This window comes from Rhinoderma darwinii, chromosome 4, assembly GCF_050947455.1.
Source record: "Rhinoderma darwinii isolate aRhiDar2 chromosome 4, aRhiDar2.hap1, whole genome shotgun sequence".
NCBI lineage: Eukaryota > Metazoa > Chordata > Amphibia > Anura > Rhinodermatidae > Rhinoderma > Rhinoderma darwinii.
Window position 1 is genome coordinate 283,412,099 of NC_134690.1, and position 19,115 is coordinate 283,431,213.

The 19,115-nt window shown below is 46.2% G+C and overlaps 1 long non-coding RNA gene across 2 annotated transcripts in view; it reads left to right on the forward strand.

Moving 5' to 3' along the window:
- The window catches only part of LOC142761139 (uncharacterized), a 39,380-nt gene extending 21,194 nt beyond the window's left edge, over positions 1–18,186 (forward strand). The window contains exons 6-7 of one of the 2 annotated variants that reach the window (XR_012883518.1): positions 1,541–1,614; positions 17,869–18,186. This is a non-coding gene — a long non-coding RNA (uncharacterized LOC142761139). Of the gene's footprint in view, positions 1–1,540; positions 1,615–14,193; positions 14,252–17,868 lie in introns of those variants that run through there. The other variant, XR_012883517.1, reaches the window with a different exon arrangement.
- Positions 18,187–19,115: the final 929 nt, after the last annotated feature.

Here is a 19,115-nt window from a genome sequence, read left to right on the forward strand (position 1 = left end):
TGGCAAGATGACTTTTTTGACTGTCATAGGGCATTATAGTTGTCATAGGGGCACTGAGGCCATTGTGGTTGTCATGGTTTTATTGCGGTTGGCTAAGGGGGCATTGAGGGCAATGTGTCTGGAATAAGGGGAATTGTGAGAGGTATAAAGGATACTGGGGACATTGTAGCTGTAATGGGGGCATTTTGGTTTGTATATGGGATATTGCTGATTTCATATAAGCATGTTGTCTGCCACGGGGTACTTTGACTGTCATGGTGTTTTTGTGGTTAGTTAGAATTGTGGCTGGCATGGATGAAATTGTGGCTAACATTGGGGGCATTTTAACTGGGATAAGGGACATAGCAGGGGTCATGAGGGCATTGTGTCTGGCAGGTGTCATGGCTAGCATGGGGATTTGTATCTGTCATGTGCTAGTTGGCAAAGGGGGAAGTGAGCGCATTATTGCTTTTTATTGCAGCATAGTGGCTCGTAAAGGGATATTGCCAGTTTTTAATTACCACTTGGGCATAGGGGCTGGCTTAAAGGGCATTGATTATTGCATGGAATAGAGTTGATTGTGACTTAAAAGGAGGCAATATGGCTGGCATAAGGCATAGTGGCTCTTATAAGAACCTGGTGGCTGGCATGGGGCATAGTAAATGGCGTAAGGTACTTTGTGGGTGTTATGGGGGCATTATGGCTGGCCTGAAGAGCATTGTGGCTTTTTTTGGGGTATTGTGGCTGGTATAGAGGGCACTCTGGTTGTCTTGTGGGAATTTTGGTTGGCCTAGCAGGTACTATGGTCTGCATAGGGTTCATTAAAGGCATTGTGTTTGTCATGGCGAAAGGTGGTTGGCACTGAGGACTTTGTGGCAGGTACTGCAGCTTTTTGGGTATTGTTGTTCTCAAAGGGGCATTGTGCTGTGATTGGAACATTGTGACTGTCGTGACTTCTTAATTCAAGAGAGCAAAGAAGAAAAAATAACTTTACTCAAAAGGGTTTTTGTTCCACGAGGCATAAGTTAAGTGAGAAATGGTTACTTATACTTTTGGGTAAAAGTATATTTTCAGTCTTTTGTGGGGCTAATAAATGTTAATAAAATTACTCTTGAAAGTATTATCATTACGTTAAGTAGGTGTGATAGAAATAATTCACACAGTTTTGATAATAAAATGATTTTGAGTTGGATTTCCCTGGTCAGGTTGTGTTTGGTTTGTGGTTTGCAAAAGGCTTTTTTTTTTCGATAGTAATTGTTCTTGTTAGATATTCTTGAGAATGTGATTGGTGAGTAAATTAGGGAATGTGGTCAGAGACATTTCTATGCTACTTGTGGCTTTTAGTCAGGATGGGGTGGTCGGTGCAGATTCTTGGATAGGAATTCTTCAGGTGGGATCTCTAGTTTGGCTCATCAGAAGGTATCCCAGAAAGGGTTCAATTGCCCTTTAAAAATTACTTTTGTTTTATGAGAAACTAGGCACACTAACATCTCTTTACTCATCCAATACATCTATAGCATATTCCAGGAACGTATTATCACACCTCTTTTTTTTTTTCTAGGTGTCTATTTGAAAGTTAAAAGAAGCAAGATATGGAATCCTCCAGTCAGCGGCAATAGAGGAATCAGAGAACTGGTAATTAATATTATTATTAATTACTGATAATGATCAGGCTAGTTTCTAGCTCTGGACTTTCAGAGGTGTGGTAATACCTTCCTAGTATATAAGAATACATGTCTAGTAGTACATATATTGGCTACAGATATTTCAGGGCATTGTAAATGCCTTTGCGTTCTGCACATGGATTCACTGCATTTACATTCCAACATACACATTCATCACCATCTCCCCTTTCCAAATAGGAAATTTTTGCTGTCATGTGGGCATTGTGGCAGGTATGGAGGGCCCTGTGGCCGGCATTGAGAGAAATGAGGTTACTGTGGCTGTCATGGGGCATTATGACTGGCAAAAGCAGAAATAAGGGCATTTGGCTGGCATAGAGGACATTTTGGCTGTCATGGAGATATTGTGGCCGGGATAAGGGACATTGTGGGTAAAATGGGTTCAAAGTGGCTCTTATGGGAGTATTATGGCTTGCATTTAGGCATTGTTGCTTGAATAGGAGCCATTATGGCTGGCGTTGGAGCATTCCAGATGGAATAAGGCATATAGCGGGTGTCATGTGGGCATTGTGGCTTAAATTAGCAGCATTATGGTTAGAACAAGGCCATTCTAGTTTGCATAGGCTAATAGTGGCATTGTGACTGTCATGGTGGGCATTGTGGCTGACATGTGCCATCATTACTGGCATAGGGATTTGTGACTGTCATGTGGACATTGTGGTTGACAAAGAGGAAATGAGTACATTGTAGCTGGCATGAAGGGCTTTGTTTTTAGGCAAATGAGAGCATTTTGTCTGTCATATGGGCATTGATTATATGTAGCTGTCATTGTGTCCTTGTGGTTGGCATAAGGGTCATTGGCAGCATTGTTACTGGCTGTTATGGTGGCATTTTGAATGGAATAATAGACATATCGGGTGTTATTGTGGCTGGCATGGGGGCTTTGTGGTTGTCATGGTGTCATTGTTTTTGGCCAAGGGTGAAGTGAGGGCATTGTGACTGGCATGGATGGGCATGTGAGGACACTTTGGCTGTCATGGAGGCAATATGGTTGGTATACGGGCATTGGAGGTTTGTGGTTGTCGTTTTGGCAATGTGGCTGGCATAAGGGTTATTGTTTCCGGGATTAAGTACATTGTATCTGGTATTGTGGCTGGAATGTGGAATTATGTCTGGTATGACGGCTTTGTGGTTGCCTTGGGGATATTGTGGTTGGCTAAAAGGAAATTAAGGCATTCTGGCTGGCATGGAGGTCATTGTAACTGGCATAGTAAGAAGTGAGGGCATTTTGGTTATAGTGGGGATTCGTGGCTGGCATAAGGGCATTAAAGGCTTTTGCTGGTCAAAGAGGCATTGTGGCGAGCATAAGGTGCATTGACTGCATTGTTGCTTTAATAAACTACATTCTGGCTGGCATGGGGGTTTTGTGACTGGGAAAATGGATATAGCTGTTGTCATTTTGGCATTGTAGATTGCACAGGGGCATTGTGGGTGGTATGGAGACTTTCCTTTTGGAAAGGTGGTCGATGAGGGCATTCTGGCTGGCATGAATTTAATTGTGGCTGTAATAAGGACATAGTGGCTGAGATAACAGATATTGTGGGTGTCATGGTGGCATATTGGCTCTTATGGTGAGCATTGTGACTTGAAAATATGAGTTTTTGCTGGCGTGGAGGACTATAGCTGGTATAAAGGATATGATGGCCTTCATGGGGCAATGAGATTGATTAGAGGATCATTAAGCTTATTGCAGTTGTCTTTGAGGAATTCTTGGGTAAAAGTATGTTTTCAGTCTTTTGTGGGGCTAATAATATCGGGTGTTATTGTGGCTGGCATGGGGGCTTTGTGGTTAGTTAGAATTGTGGCTGGCATGGATGAAATTGTGGCTAACATTGGGTGCATTTTAACTGGGATAAGGGACATATTAGGGGTCATGAGGGCATTGTGTCTGGCAGGTGTCATGGCTAGCATGGGGATTTGTATCTGTCATGTGCTAGTTGGCAAAGGGGGAAGTGAGCGCATTGTTGCTTTTTATTGCAGCATAGTGGCTCGTAAAGGGATATTGCCAGTTTTTAAATACCACTTGGGCATAGGGGCTGGCTTAAAGGGCATTGATTATTGCATGGAAGAGAGTTGATTGTGACTTAAAAGGAGGAAATATTGCTGGCATAAGGCATAGTGGCTCTTATAAGAACCCGGTGGCTGGCATGGGGCATAATAAATGGCATAAGGTACTTTGTGGGTGTTATGGGGGCATTATGGCTGGCCTGAGGAGCATTGTGGCTTTTTTTGGGGTATTGTGGCTGGTATAGAGAGCACTCTGGTTGTCATGTGGGAATTTTGGTTGGCCTAGCAGGTGTTATGGCTTGCATAGGGTTCATTAAAGGCATTGTGGTTGTGGTTGTGATTGGGAAAGGTCGTTGGCACTGAGGAATTTGTGGCAGGTACTGCAGCTTTTTAGGTATTGTTGTTCTCAAACGGGCATTGTGCTGTGATTGGAACATTGTGACTGTCGTGACTTCTTAATTCAGGAGAGCAAAGAAGAAAAAATAACTTTACTCAAAAGGGTTTTTGTTCCAGGAGGCATAAGCTAAGTGAGAAATAATTACTTATACTTTTGGGTAAAAGTATATTTTCAGTCTTTTGTGGGGCTAATAAATGTTACTAAAATTACTCTTGAAAGTATTATCATTACTAGAGATGAGCGAACCGGGACAACCGAACCCGGTTTCGGTCCGAACTTCAGGAAAAGTTCAGTTCGCAGCGAATCCGAACTTTACCGGGTTCGGCTGAACCCGTTTTGACCGAACCCGGCTACATTTTGGCGCCTGCCACATGTTACATCTAAAATGGAGGATTACAGAAGATCACCTGACATCAGGCTACCCCATAATGCCTTGCAAACGGCTCTCCCAGCCAATCGGGAGGCAGCATAGGGGCGGGCTCAAGCCTGCAATAAAAATCTATGCACGGAGCTCAGCGGCCATTTTACAGACAGGAGCTGTAGGGATAGCATCTCTGTGCAGTAAGGGAAAGCTTTAGGAATCTAAACGGCAGGAATTCAGAAATCGAAGGGGCTCATCCACTACTCACTACTCAGCCAGTGTGTGAATACGCTTTTATAAGGGGCTCATCCCCATTGCATCCAACTTGCAATACAGGCAGCTTTTGTAGTAGTGGTAGTAGTAGTACTACAAGGCCCAGCATTCCCTGAGTGCACTGCAGCGAGGCTGATTGAAATTCTCATTCATTGCCATTTGCCAAGCCAGTGTCCGTGTGTGAATACGCTTTTAAAAGGGGCTCATCCCTGGAATAACAATCCAACTTGCCATACAGGCAGCCTAGAAGTACTACAACGCCCAGCATTCCCTGAGTGCACTGCAGCGAGGCTGATTGAAATTCTCATTCATTGCCATTTGCCAAGCCAGTGTCCGTGTGTGAATACGCTTTTAGAAGGGGCTCATCCCCATTGCATCCAACTTGCAATACAGGCAGCCTTTGTAGTAGTGGTAGTAGTAGTACTACAAGGCCCAGCATTCCCTGACTGCACTGCAGCGAGGCTGATTGAAATTCTCATTCATTGCCATTTGCCAAGCCAGTGTCCGTGTGTGAATACGCTTTTAAAAGGGGCTCATCCCTGGCCGTTATTAACAGGAATAACAATCCAACTTGCCATACAGGCAGCCTAGAAGTACTACAAGGCCCAGCATTCCCTGAGTGCACTGCCGCGAGGCTGATTGAAATTCTCATTCATTGCCATTTGCCAAGCCAGTGTCCGTGTGTGAATACGCTTTTAAAAGGGGCTCATCCCTGGCCGTTATTAACAGGAATAACAATCCAACTTGCCATACAGGCAGCCTAGTAGTACTACAAGGCCCAGCATTCCCTGAGTGCACTGCAGCGAGGCTGATTGAAATTCCCATTCATTGCCATTTGCCAAGCCAGTGTCCGTGTGTGAATACGCTTTTAAAAGGGGCTCATCCCTGGCCGTTATTAACAGGAATAACAATCCAACTTGCCATACAGGCAGCCTAGTAGTACTACAAGGCCCAGCATTGCCTGAGTGCACTGCAGCGAGGCTGATTGAAATTCTCATTCATTGCCATTTGCCAAGCCAGTGTCCGTGTGTGAATACGCTTTTAAAAGGGGCTCATCCCTGGCCGTTATTAACAGGAATAACAATCCAACTTGCCATACAGGCAGCCTAGAAGTACTACAAGGCCCAGCATTCCCTGAGTGCACTGCCGCGAGGCTGATTGAAATTCTCATTCATTGCCATTTGCCAAGCCAGTGTCCGTGTGTGAATACGCTTTTAAAAGGGGCTCATCCCTGGCCGTTATTAACAGGAATAACAATCCAACTTGCCATACAGGCAGCCTAGTAGTACTACAACGCCCAGCATTCCCTGAGTGCACTGCAGAGAGGCTGATTGAAATTCTCAGTCATTGCCATTTGCCAAGCCAGTGTCAGTGTGTGAATACACTTTTAGAAGGGGCTCTGAAATGTCTGGGAAAAAAAAGGTTGTGAAAGGACGGGGTAGAGGAAAAAACACCCATGCCGTCTCCTCTTCCAGTCCAAATGTTGGATCTGTTGGTGCCAGACCCAGTAGCAGCATTTGTGGCACAAGACATGTGCCCAGTTCCACTAGTAGCAGCTGCCGTGTGCCTGCTCGTAGTAGTATCAGCAAGCCAGACTTGTCCATCTCCTCCGGTGGGCGGGTTACTTTAGACAATACGGCCATTGTGGACTGGTTGGCTGGCTCACGGTCATCTCAGCAGGAAGACTCTGACGATCTGGCTTCAAGCCAGGTTTCGTTGGATTCCAGATCCTCTACAGTTCCTTGGCACGGTGACAGTAGTAATATAGGTATTTCTAGCGTTTCCATTCCATCATCTATGTCTTCGCTCCCCCTTCCTAGTGGGAAGCCATCTTTCCTGAGAGTCCTAAGAGACATCTCCTCGGGTGCGAAGGAAGATACTGAACACATAGTGATGATGATGATTTGTTTTCCGCGAGTCAGCCAACGGAGTGTGTTGCGGCGGTGGTGGAGGTGGAAGCGGTGACCGAGACGCATAGCTGCGGTAGTGGGGGTGTTGGTGGTGGTAGCCGTGGTGGCAGACGCAGTAATGAGGGGGGGCATGGAGCCCGCCATGATGTCACATCACATTCACAACACAGTGACAGAAGTGGCGGGGATGATGAGGAAGGCTATAATGATGATGTTGTTTTAGACAGGACGTGGGAACCAGGTGACGAGGTGATGACGGCGTCAGAGGAGGAGGGTAGTAGTGGCGGCACTGGATGTGATAAACAGCCAAGCCGAGGTAGGGGCAGAAGTCAATCTGCAAAACGTTGCAGCGGTAGGGTCAGCTCAGGAGCCGGTGACGGCGACACAGATGCTGGTGTAGGCTCCCGAAAAAAGCCTGCCAGACAAGGGGCAAACTCGGGTGGTTGTGGTGGTGGTGGTGGTGGTGGTGGTGGTGGACGTGGTACTACCTCTTTATGGTACTCTGCCGTGTGGCAATTTTTCTGTACCTTCCCGGAGGAGGAAAACATGGCACAGTGCCGTATCTGCAAGCAGAAAGTAAGGCGTGGGCAGGGCAGCAATGTAGGAACTACTGCTCTACGTAAACACATGGAACGGCATCACAAGGCCATGTGGGACAATCAACATGCCCCACCATCATGTACATCTAATGAAGACCCCTCTTCCGCTGCTGCTGCTGCTCCGAGTCCCTGTCATCTAAGTAGTAGCCAGGCCTTATCCACCATGTCGTTGTCATCATCATCATCACTGTCATCTAGTGCTCCTCCTATGTCCCGTCAGTTATACATTACGGAATCGTTGTCCAATAAGCAACAATATATACCCAGTCATCCACTTGTCGTGCGGCTTAATTCACACTTGGCTAAGTTGTTGGTGGTGCAGTCGCTGCCGTACCACCTGGTCAACTCCGCCGGCTTCAAGCAATTGATGGCGTGCGCTCAGCCTAGGTGGCGAATACCTAGCCGACATTACTTCTCCAAAACAGCTGTCCCTGCCTTGCACAAGCATGTGGAGGAAAAGGTGTCCAAGTCCTTGCAATTATCCGTGTGCAGCAGGGTACATGCCACCGTCGACACGTGGAGCAGCAACTATGGGCAGGGACAGTACATGTCTTTCACGGCCCACTGGGTCAATATTTTGCAGTCCGATGCACCACCGCAGCAATGCCAGGCATTACCACCTCCACGCTTGTATGTTTCTAGTTCAACTCCGGACACCAGGCGCCTACCATCCTTCTCCTCCTACTCCTCCTCCTCCTCCTTGCCTTCCTCCTTGGAGGTCTTCCCGTCCCCGACAGGACACAGCGTATCTTCCACTCCTCCTCCCTCCTCTTTTCATAGGTGCAAGGTGAAGCGCCACAACGCTGTCTTACACCTGCTGAGCCTGGGCGAGAAAAGCCACACAGGGCAGGAGCTGCTGCTGTGCATCAAGGAGGAAATCACACGCTGGCTGTCTCCTCTGAAACTCACACTGGGCAATGTTGTCTCTGATAACGGCAAGAACGTTGTGACTGCACTGCGTCTAGGTCACCTGACACACGCTCCTTGCATGGCACATGTGATCAATCTGGTCATAACACGCTTCTTAAAGTCATATGTTGGTTTGAAGGGTGTGCTGGCCATGTCCAGGAGGGTTTGCGTTCGCTTTAGACGTTCGTATGCATTTAAGCACTCCCTCCTGGACTTGCAGCGTCAAAACAATCTCCCAGAACACAGCCTGATTTGCGACGTTCCAACACGATGGAATTCCACCCTGCACATGTTGGACCGTCTGTACGAACAGCGGAAAGCCGTGAATGATTTCCTGATGCAGCAGACGGGCAGCGTTTGGAGCCAGTGTAATTTCGAGCTCAGGCACTGGCAGCTGGTTAGAGACGCATGTCGCGTTTTGAGGCCCTTTGAAGAGGCCACACGATTTGTGAGCCGTGACGCTAGCGGAATGAACGATGTTATGCCGCTGATATTCATTATGGAGCAAACGCTCACAGCGATGATTCAGCAAAGGATGGAGGAAGGATCACATCTGGCTATGGATGTTGAGGAGGAGGAGGAGGAGGAGGATGAGGAAACAGGACCTGAAGAGGAGCTGGATTTGGAGATGGAATCACAGGAAGGGATAGGGGACGAGGCAGCCGCACAACATGACAGTGATGGTGGTGATGACGAGTCTGACGACGACCTTGATGATGGACAACCATGGCAGTATGGGGCGGAGATGGAACCAACCGGGCCCTCTGAAACGCTGGCCAGGATGGCGAGCTTTATGCTTCGTTACTTGCGTGCTGACTGTCGTATTGTTAGCATGAAGCAAAGAGATGACTACTGGATAGCCACACTTTTAGACCCTCGGTATAAAGCCAGAATGGGGGAGTTGTTTGCGCCTTCCGAGAGGGAGGCAAAATTGGCTTATTATAGAGAGAAGCTATGCAGCCAGCTTGTCACGGCTTTCAAACGGCAAACACCCGCTGCAAGCATGTCTGACCGGGGGGCCACTCTCCGCTCCCCACTGTCTCATCGTTCCACCGCCTCTGGCAGAGCTACCTCTGCAATAGGCGGCAGCCGTGGCAGCAGCGGCAGCAGCAGCAGCAGCAGCAGCCAATTCAGTTTGGAAAATATGATGACAACATTTTTACATCCAATACCCCGACCTGACACACATCGTAGTACTAGTCACCAAAGGGATGTTCACCATCTCCAGGTGCAGCACCTAAACAACCAGGTTCACTCGTACCTGGACTGTGCCCTTTCTCCGTCAGAAATGCTGATCCCAGACCCCATGGACTTCTGGGTCAGCAGATTGGATCATTGGCAAGAACTGGCCCAGTTTGCCATGGGTGTACTGTCTTGTCCACCCTCCAGTGTAGCGTCAGAGAGGGTATTCAGCGCAGCAGGGGGCTTCGTCACCCCTAAGCGAACAAGATTGTCCGCCAACAGCTTGGAAAATCTCACGTTTCTGAAAATTAATCAAGCGTGGATCGGTGAGGATTTTAAAACCCCTGTGCCTGATGCCACTGATTAGATCTGACATTGCTGCTGCTGCTGCCGCTGCCGCCTGCTACTGCCGCCTGCTACTACAGGATTCTGTCCTGTCCACTCTTTTTTTAATGTGCCGCTGTTGGTGCTGCAGCTGCTACTACTTCTACCACCAATCCACCCCAGTGCCGTCTGCTACAAGCAGGCCTGCCCCACCAGAGGGCTTTGTCCTGTGACTCTCCAGTCTCTTTTTTTAATGTGCTGCTACTACTGCTACTACTGCTTGCACCCTTGCTGTCTGTGTTGGCTAGTACCTCTACTACCACCAATACACCTACACTGCCATCTGCTACAAGCAGGCCTGAGGCCTGCCCCACTACAGGGCTTTGTCCTCCTGTGACTGTCCAGTCTCTTTTTTTTTATGTGCTGCTACTACTGCTACTACTGCTTGCACCCTTGCTGTCTGTGTTGGCTACCTCAACCTCTACTACCACCAATACACCTCCACTGCCGTCTGCTACAAGCAGGCCTGAGGCCTGCCCCACTACAGGGCTTTGTCCTCCTGTGACTGTCCAGTCTCTTTTTTTTAATGTGCTGCTACTACTGCTACTACTGCTTGCACCCTTGCTGTCTGTGTTGGCTAGTACCTCTACTACCACCAATACACCTACACTGCCATCTGCTACAAGCAGGCCTGAGGCCTGCCCCACTACAGGGTTTTGTCCTCCTGTGACTGTCCAGTCTCTTTTTTTTTATGTGCTGCTACTACTGCTACTACTGCTTGCACCCTTGCTGTCTGTGTTGGCTACCTCGACTACTACCACCAATACACCTCCACTGCCGCCCGTCTGCTACAAGCAGGCCTGCCCCACCACAGGGCTTTGTCCTGTGACTGTCGTCCAGTATCTTTTAATGTGCTGCTACTACTGCTACTACTGCTTGCACCCTTGCTGTCTGTGTTGGCTACCTCTACTACCACCAATACACCTACACTGCCGTCTGCTACAAGCAGGCCTGAGGCCTGCCCCACCACAGGGCTTTGTCCTCCTGTGACTGTCCAGTCTCTTTTTTTAATGTGCTGCTACTACTGCTACTACTGCTTGCACCCTTGCTGTCTGTGTTGGCTACCTCGACTACTACCACCAATACACCTCCACTGCCGCCCGTCTGCTACAAGCAGGCCTGAGGCCTGCCCCACCACAGGGCTTTGTCCTCCTCTGACTGTCCAGTCTCTTTTTTTAATGTGCTGCTACTACTGCTTGCACCCTTGCTGTCTGTGTTGGCTACCTCGACTACTACCACCAATACACCTCCACTGCCGCCCGTCTGCTACAAGCAGGCCTGCCCCACCACAGGGCTTTGTCCTCCTGTGACTGTCCAGTCTCTTTTTTTAATGTGCTACTACTACTACTACTACTACCACCCTTGCTGTCTGTGTTGGCTACCTCTACTACCACCAATACACCTCCACTGCCGCCCGTCTGCTACAAGCAGGCCTACCCCACCACAGGGCTTTGTCCTGTGACTGTCGTCCAGTCTCTTTTTTTAATGTGCTGCTGCTACTACCAGTCTACCACCCTTGCTATCTGTGTTGGCTAGTCTACCTCTACTACCACCAATACACCTCCACTGCCGTCTGCTACAAGCAGGCCTGAGGCCTGCCCCACTACAGGGCTTTGTCCTCCTGTGACTGTCCAGTCTCTTTTTTTTAATGTGCTGCTACTACTGCTTGCACCCTTGCTGTCTGTGTTGGCTAGTACCTCTACTACCACCAATACACCTACACTGCCGTCTGCTACAAGCAGGCCTGAGGCCTGCCCCACCACAGGGCTATGTCCTCTTGTGACTGTCCAGTCTCTTTTTTTAATGTGCTGCTACTACTGCTACTACTGCTTGCACCCTTGCTGTCTGTGTTGGCTACCTCGACTACTACCACCAATACACCTCCACTGCCGCCCGTCTGCTACAAGCAGGCCTGCCCCACCACAGGGCTTTGTCCTGTGACTGTCGTCCAGTGTCTTTTAATGTGCTGCTACTACTCACCCTTGCCAATAAAAAGGGTCAATTTTTGGAGGGCTTGTGAAAAGCCATTGCTTGTTGCTTTTACATCCATGTATGGAAGAACCCCGGCAGGCATCTGCCAATAAAAAGGGTCAATTTTTGGAGGGCTTGTGAAAAGCCATTGCTTGTTGCTTTAATGCTTTTACATCCATGTATGGAAGAACCCCGGAAGGCATCTGCCAATAAAAAGGGTCAATTTTTGGAGGGCTTGTGAAAAGCCATTGCTTGTTGCTTTTACATCCATGTATGGAAGAACCCCGGCATGCATCTGCCAATAAAAAGGGTCAATTTTTGGAGGGCTTGTCAAAAGCCATTGCTTGTTGCTTTAATGCTTTTACATCCATGTATGGAAGAACCCCGGCAGGCATCTGCCAATAAAAAGGGTCAATTTTTGGAGGGCTTGTGAAAAGCCATTGCTTGTTGCTTTTACATCCATGTATGGAAGAACCCCGGCAGGCATCTGCCAATAAAAAGGGTCAATTTTTGGAGGGCTTGTCAAAAGCCATTGCTTGTTGCTTTAATGCTTTTACATCCATGTATGGAAGAACCCCGGCAGGCATCTGCCAATAAAAAGGGTCAATTTTTGGAGGGCTTGTGAAAAGCCATTGCTTGTTGCTTTTACATCCATGTATGGAAGAACCCCGGCAGGCATCTGCCAATAAAAAGGGTCAATTTTTGGAGGGCTTGTGAAAAGCCATTGCTTGTTGCTTTAATGCTTTTACATCCATGTATGGAAGAACCCCGGCAGGCATCTGCCAATAAAAAGGGTCAATTTTTGGAGGGCTTGTGAAAAGCCATTGCTTGTTGCTTTTACATCCATGTATGGAAGAACCCCGGCAGGCATCTGCCAATAAAAAGGGTCAATTTTTGGAGGGCTTGTGAAAAGCCATTGCTTGTTGCTTTAATGCTTTTACATCCATGTATGGAAGAACCCCGGCAGGCATCTGCCAATAAAAAGGGTCAATTTTTGGAGGGCTTGTGAAAAGCCATTGCTTGTTGCTTTTACATCCATGTATGGAAGAACCCCGGCAGGCATCTGCCAATAAAAAGGGTCAATTTTTGGAGGGCTTGTCAAAAGCCATTGCTTGTTGCTTTAATGCTTTTACATCCATGTATGGAAGAACCCCGGCAGGCATCTGCCAATAAAAAGGGTCAATTTTTGGAGGGCTTGTGAAAAGCCATTGCTTGTTGCTTTTACATCCATGTATGGAAGAACCCCGGCAGGCATCTGCCAATAAAAAGGGTCAATTTTTGGAGGGCTTGTGAAAAGCCATTGCTTGTTGCTTTAATGCTTTTACATCCATGTATGGAAGAACCCCGGCAGGCATCTGCCAATAAAAAGGGTCAATTTTTGGAGGGCTTGTGAAAAGCCATTGCTTGTTGCTTTAATGCTTTTACATCCATGTATGGAAGAACCCCGGCAGGCATCTGCCAATAAAAAGGGTAAATTTTTGGAGGGCTTGTGAAAAGCCATTGCTTGTTGCTTTTACATCCATGTATGGAAGAACCCCGGCAGGCATCTGCCAATAAAAAGGGTCAATTTTTGGAGGGCTTGTCAAAAGCCATTGCTTGTTGCTTTAATGCTTTTACATCCATGTATGGAAGAACCCCGGCAGGCATCTGCCAATAAAAAGGGTCAATTTTTGGAGGGCTTGTCAAAAGCCATTGCTTCTTCTTTTACCACCTTATATGTATGAACCCTGGCAGGCATCAGCCGCCTAAAATGGTTAATTTTTGTACCTTTTTTAACAATACATTAAGCATACAACATGCACAAGTGCAGTGGTTTCTGTTAGTTATCTCCGTGTCCCATCCGTTTTCCTAGAGCCATACATGTTGGCGTAACTTTGACACCAACTTTGCATTAAAGACAGCTCAAAAGTACTTGGATACACTCATGGGTGACCTAAGAGTGTTATACAGGGCTTCTAGGGCTTTAAAACAGTGTTATACACGATTTTTAGGGGCTTTCTTGTATTACAGGTTCGGTCAGAACTAGTTCGGTCCGAATCGAACTTTTGCACCAAATTCGGCGAATTTGCCGAACCGAACTTTTCATAAGTTCGCTCATCTCTAATCATTACGTAAAGTAGGTGTGATAGAAATAATTCACACAGTTTTGATAATAAAATGATTTTGAGTTGGATTTCCCTGGTCAGGTTGTGTTTGGTTTGTGGTTTGGAAAAGGTTTTTTTTTTCGATAGTAATTGTTCTTGTTAGATATTCTTGAGAATGTGATTGGTAAGTAAATTAGTGAATGTGGTCAGAGACATTTCTATGCTACTTGTGGCTTCTAGTCAGGATGGGGTGGTCGGTGCAGATTCTTGGATAGGAATTCTTCAGGTGGGATCTCTAGTTTGGCTCATCAGAAGGTATCCCAGAAAGGGTTCAATTGCCCTTTAAAAATTACTTTTGTTTTATGAGAAACTAGGCACACTAACATCTCTTTACTCATACAATACATCTATAGCATATACCAGGAACGTATTATCACACCTCTTTTTTTTTCTAGGTGTCTATTTGAAAGTGAAAAGAAGCAAGATATGGAATCCTCCAGTCAGCGACAATAGAGGAATCAGAGAACTGGTAATTAATATTATTATTAATTACTGATAATGATCAGGCTAGTTTCTAGCTCTGGACTTTCAGAGGTGTGGTAATACCTTCCTAGTATATAAGAATACATGTCTAGTAGTACATATATTGGCTACAGATATTTCAAGGCATTGTAAATGCCTTTGCGTTCTGCACATGGATTCACTGCATTTACATTCCAACATACGCATTCATCACCATCTCCCCTTTCCCAATAGGAAATTTTTGCTGTCATGTGGGCATTGTGGCAGGTATGGAGGGCCCTGTGGCCGGCATTGAGAGAAATGAGGTAACTGTGGCTGTCATGGGGCATTATAACTGGCAAAAGCAGAAATGAGGGCATTTTGGCTGGCATAGAGGACATTTTGGCTGTCATGGAGATATTGTGGCCGGGATAAGTGACATTGTGGGTAAAATGGGTTTAAAGTGGCTCTTATGGGAGTATTATGGCTTGCATTTAGGCATTGTTGCTTGAATAGGAGCCATTATGGCTGGCGTTGGAGCATTCCAGATGGAATAAGGCATATAGCGGGTGTCATGTGGGCATTGTGGCTTAAATTAGCAGCATTATGGTTAGAACAAGGCCATTCTAGTTTGCATAGGCTAATAATGGCATTGTGACTGTCATGGAGGGCATTGTGGCTGACATGTGCCATCATTGCTGTCATAGGGATTTGTGACTGTCATGTGGACATTGTGGTTGACAAAGAGGAAATGAGTACATTGTAGCTGGCATAAAGGGCTTTGTTTTTAGGCAAATGAGAGCATTTTGTCTGTCATATGGGCATTGATTATATGTAGCTGTCATTGTGTCCTTGTGGTTGGCATAAGGGGCATTGGCAGCATTGTTACTGGCTGTTATGGCGGCATTTTGACTGGAATAATAGACATATCGGGTGTAATTGTGGCTGGCATGGGGGCTTTGTGGTTGTCATGTTGTCATTGTTTTTGGCCAAGGGTGAAGTGAGGGCGTTGTGACTGGCATGGATGGTATTGTGTCTCGCAAAAGGGGATGTGAGGACATTTTGGCTGTCATGGAGGCAATATGTTTGGTATACGGGCATTGGAGGTTTGTGGTTGTCGTTTTGGCAATGTGGCTGGCATAAGGAGTATTGTTTCCGGGATTAAGTACAATGTATCTGGCATTGTGGCTGGAATGTGGAATTATGGCTGGCATGAGGGCTTTGTGGTTGCCTTGGGGATATTGTGGTTGGCTAAAAGGAAATTAAGGGCATTCTGGCTGGCATGGAGGTCATTGTAACTGGCAAAGGAGGAAGTGAGGGCATTTTGGTTATAGTGGGGATTCGTGGCTGGCATAAGGGCATTAAAGGCTTTTGCTGGTCAAAGAGGCATTGTGGAGAGCATAAGGTGCATTGACAGCATTGTTGCTTTAATAAAGTACATTGTGGCTGGCATGGGGGATTTGTGACTGGGAAAATGGATATAGCTGTTGTCATTTTGGCATTGTAGATTGCACAGGGGCATTGCGGGTGGTATGGAGACTTTCCTTTTGGAACGGTGGCGATGAGGGCATTCTGGCTGCCATGAATTTAATTGTGGCTGTAATAAGGACATAGTGGCTGAGATAAGAGATATTGTGGGTGTCATGGTGGCATATTGGCTCTTATGGTGAGCATTGTGACTGGAAAATATGAGTTTTTGCTGGCATGGCGCACTATAGCTGGTATAAAGGATATGATGGCCTTCATGGGGCAATGAGACTGATTAGAGGATCATTAAGCTTATTGCAGTTGTCTTTGAGGAATTCTAATTCAGTGTGGCTGTCATGGGGGCATTTTAATAGTTATGAAGGTGTTAGGGCTGGCATGGAGGGCATTGAGGTATTTATGTGGGCATTGTGGCTGGTAAAATGGGCAATGAGAGCATTGTAATTGTCATTGGGGCATTTTGGCCATTGCAGGGCAATAGTTTCTGTCATGGGCACTGTGGCTCTCATGTGGGCTTTATTGTGAGTTTCATGGGGTATTGTGACTGGGATTATGAACATTGTGGATGTCATGAGGGCATTTTGAGGAGATAAGGAATATTGCAGATGGGGGTTTAGTAAATTTCATGGAGTCACTGTGGCTGGCAAGATGACATTTTTGATTGTCATAGGGCATTATAGTTGTCATAGGGGCACTGAGGCCATTGTGGTTGTCATGGTTTTATTGCGGTTGGCTAAGGGGGGCATTGAGGGCAATGTGTCTGGAATAAGGGGAATTGTGAGAGGTATAAAGGATACTGGGGACATTGTAGCTGTAATGGGGGCATTTTGGTTTGGATATGGGATATTGCTGATTTCATATAAGCATGTTGTCTGCCACGGGGTACTTTGACTGTCATGGTATTTTTGTGGTTAGTTAGCATTGTGGCTGGCATGGATGAAATTGTGGCTAACATTGGGGGCATTTTAACTGGGATAAGGGACATATTAGGGGTCATGAGGGCATTGTGTCTGGCAGGTGTCATGGCTAGCATGGGGATTTGTATCTGTCATGTGCTAGTTGGAAAAGGGGGAAGTGAGCACATTGTTGCTTTTTATTGCAGCAATACCACTTGGGCATAGGGGCTGGCTTAAAGGGCATTGATTATTGCATGGAAGAGAGTTGATTGTGACTTAAAAGGAGGAAATATGGCTGGCATAAGGCATAGTGGCTCTTATAAGAACCTGGTGGCTGGCATGGGGCATAGTAAATGGCATAAGGTACTTTGTGGGTGTTATGGGGGCATTATGGCTGGCCTGAAGAGCATTGTGGCTTTTTTTGGGGTATTGTGGCTGGTATAGAGGGCACTCTGGTTGTCATGTGGGAATTTTGGTTGGCCTAGCAGGTACTGTGGCTTGCATAGGGTTCATTAAAGGCATCGTGGTTGTCATGGGGAAAGGTGGTTGGCACTGAGGACTTTGTGGCAGGTACTGCAGCTTTTTAGGTATTGTTGTTCTCAAACGGGCATTGTGCTGTGATTGGAACATTGTGACTGTCGTGACTTCTTAATTCAGGAGAGCAAAGAAGAAAAAATAACTTTACTCAAAAGGGTTTTTGTTCCAGGAGGCATAAGTTAAGTGAGAAATGGTTACTTATACTTTTGGGTAAAAGTATATTTTCAGCCTTTTGTGGGGCTAATAAATGTTAATAAAATTACTCTTGAAAGTATTATCATTACGTTAAGTAGGTGTGATAGAAATAATTCACACAGTTTTGATAATAAAATGATTTTGAGTTGGATTTCCCTGGTCAGGTTGTGTTTGGTTTGTGGTTTGCAAAAGGCTTTTTTTTTCGATAGTAATTGTTCTTGTTAGATATTCTTGAGAATGTGATTGGTGAGTAAATTAGGGAATGTGGTCAGAGACATTTCTATGCTACTTGTGGCTTCTAGTCAGGATGGGGTGGACGGTGCAGATTCTTGGATAGGAATTCTTCAGGTGGGATCTCTAGTTTGGCTCATCAGAAGGTATCCCAGAAAGGGTTCAATTGCCCTTTAAAAATTACTTTTGTTTTATGAGAAACTAGGCACACTAACATCTCTTTACTCATCCAATACATCTATAGCATATACCAGGAACGTATTATCACACCTCTTTTTTTTCTAGGTGTCTATTTGAAAGTGAAAAGAAGCAAGATATGGAATCCTCCAGTCAGCGGCAATAGAGGAATCAGAGAACTGGTAATTAATATTATTATTAATTACTGATAATGATCAGGCTAGTTTCTAGCTCTGGACTTTCAGAGGTGTGGTAATACCTTCCTAGTATATAAGAATACATGTCTAGTAGTACATATATTGGCTACAGATATTTCAGGGCATTGTAAATGCCTTTGCGTTCTGCACATGGATTCACTGCATTTACATTCCAACATACACATTCATCACCATCTCCCCTTTCCCAATAGGAAATTTTTGCTGTCATGTGGGTATTGTGGCAGGTATGGAGGGCCCTGTGGCCGGCATTGAGAGAAATGAGGTTACTGTGGCTGTCATGGGGCATTATGACTGGCAAAAGCAGAAATAAGGGCATTTTGGCTGGCATAGAGGACATTTTGGCTGTCATGGAGATATTGTGGCCGGGATAAGGGACATTGTGGGTAAAATGGGTTCAAAGTGGCTCTTATGGGAGTATTATGGCTTGCATTTAGGCATTGTTGCTTGAATAGGAGCCATTATGGCTGGCGTTGGAGCATTCCAGATGGAATAAGGCATATAGCGGGTGTCATGTGGGCATTGTGGCTTAAATTAGCAGCATTATGGTTAGAACAAGGCCATTCTAGTTTGCATAGGCTAATAATGGCATTGTGACTGTCATGGAGGGCATTGTGGCTGACATGTGCCATCATTGCTGGCATAGGGATTTGTGACTGTCATGTGGACATTGTGGTTGACAAAGAGGAAATGAGTACATTGTAGCTGGCATGAAGGGCTTTGTTTTTAGGCAAATGAGAGCATTTTGTCTGTCATATGGGCATTGATTATATGTAGCTGTCATTGTGTCTTTGTGGTTGGCATAAGGGACATTGGCAGCATTGTTACTGGCTGTTATGGTGGCATTTTGACTGGAATAATAGACATATCGGGTGTTATTGTGGCTGGCATGGGGGCTTTGTGGTTCTCATGTTGTCATTGTTTTTGGCCAAGGGTGAAGTGAGGGCATCGTGACTGGCATGGATGGGCATGTGAGGACACTTTGGCTGTCATGGAGGCAATATGGTTGGTATACGGGCTTTGGAGGTTTGTGGTTGTCTTTTTGGCAATGTGGCTGGCATAAGGGTTATTGTTTCCGGGATTAAGTACATTGTATCTGGCATTGTGGCTGGAATGTGGAATTATGTCTGGCATGAGGGC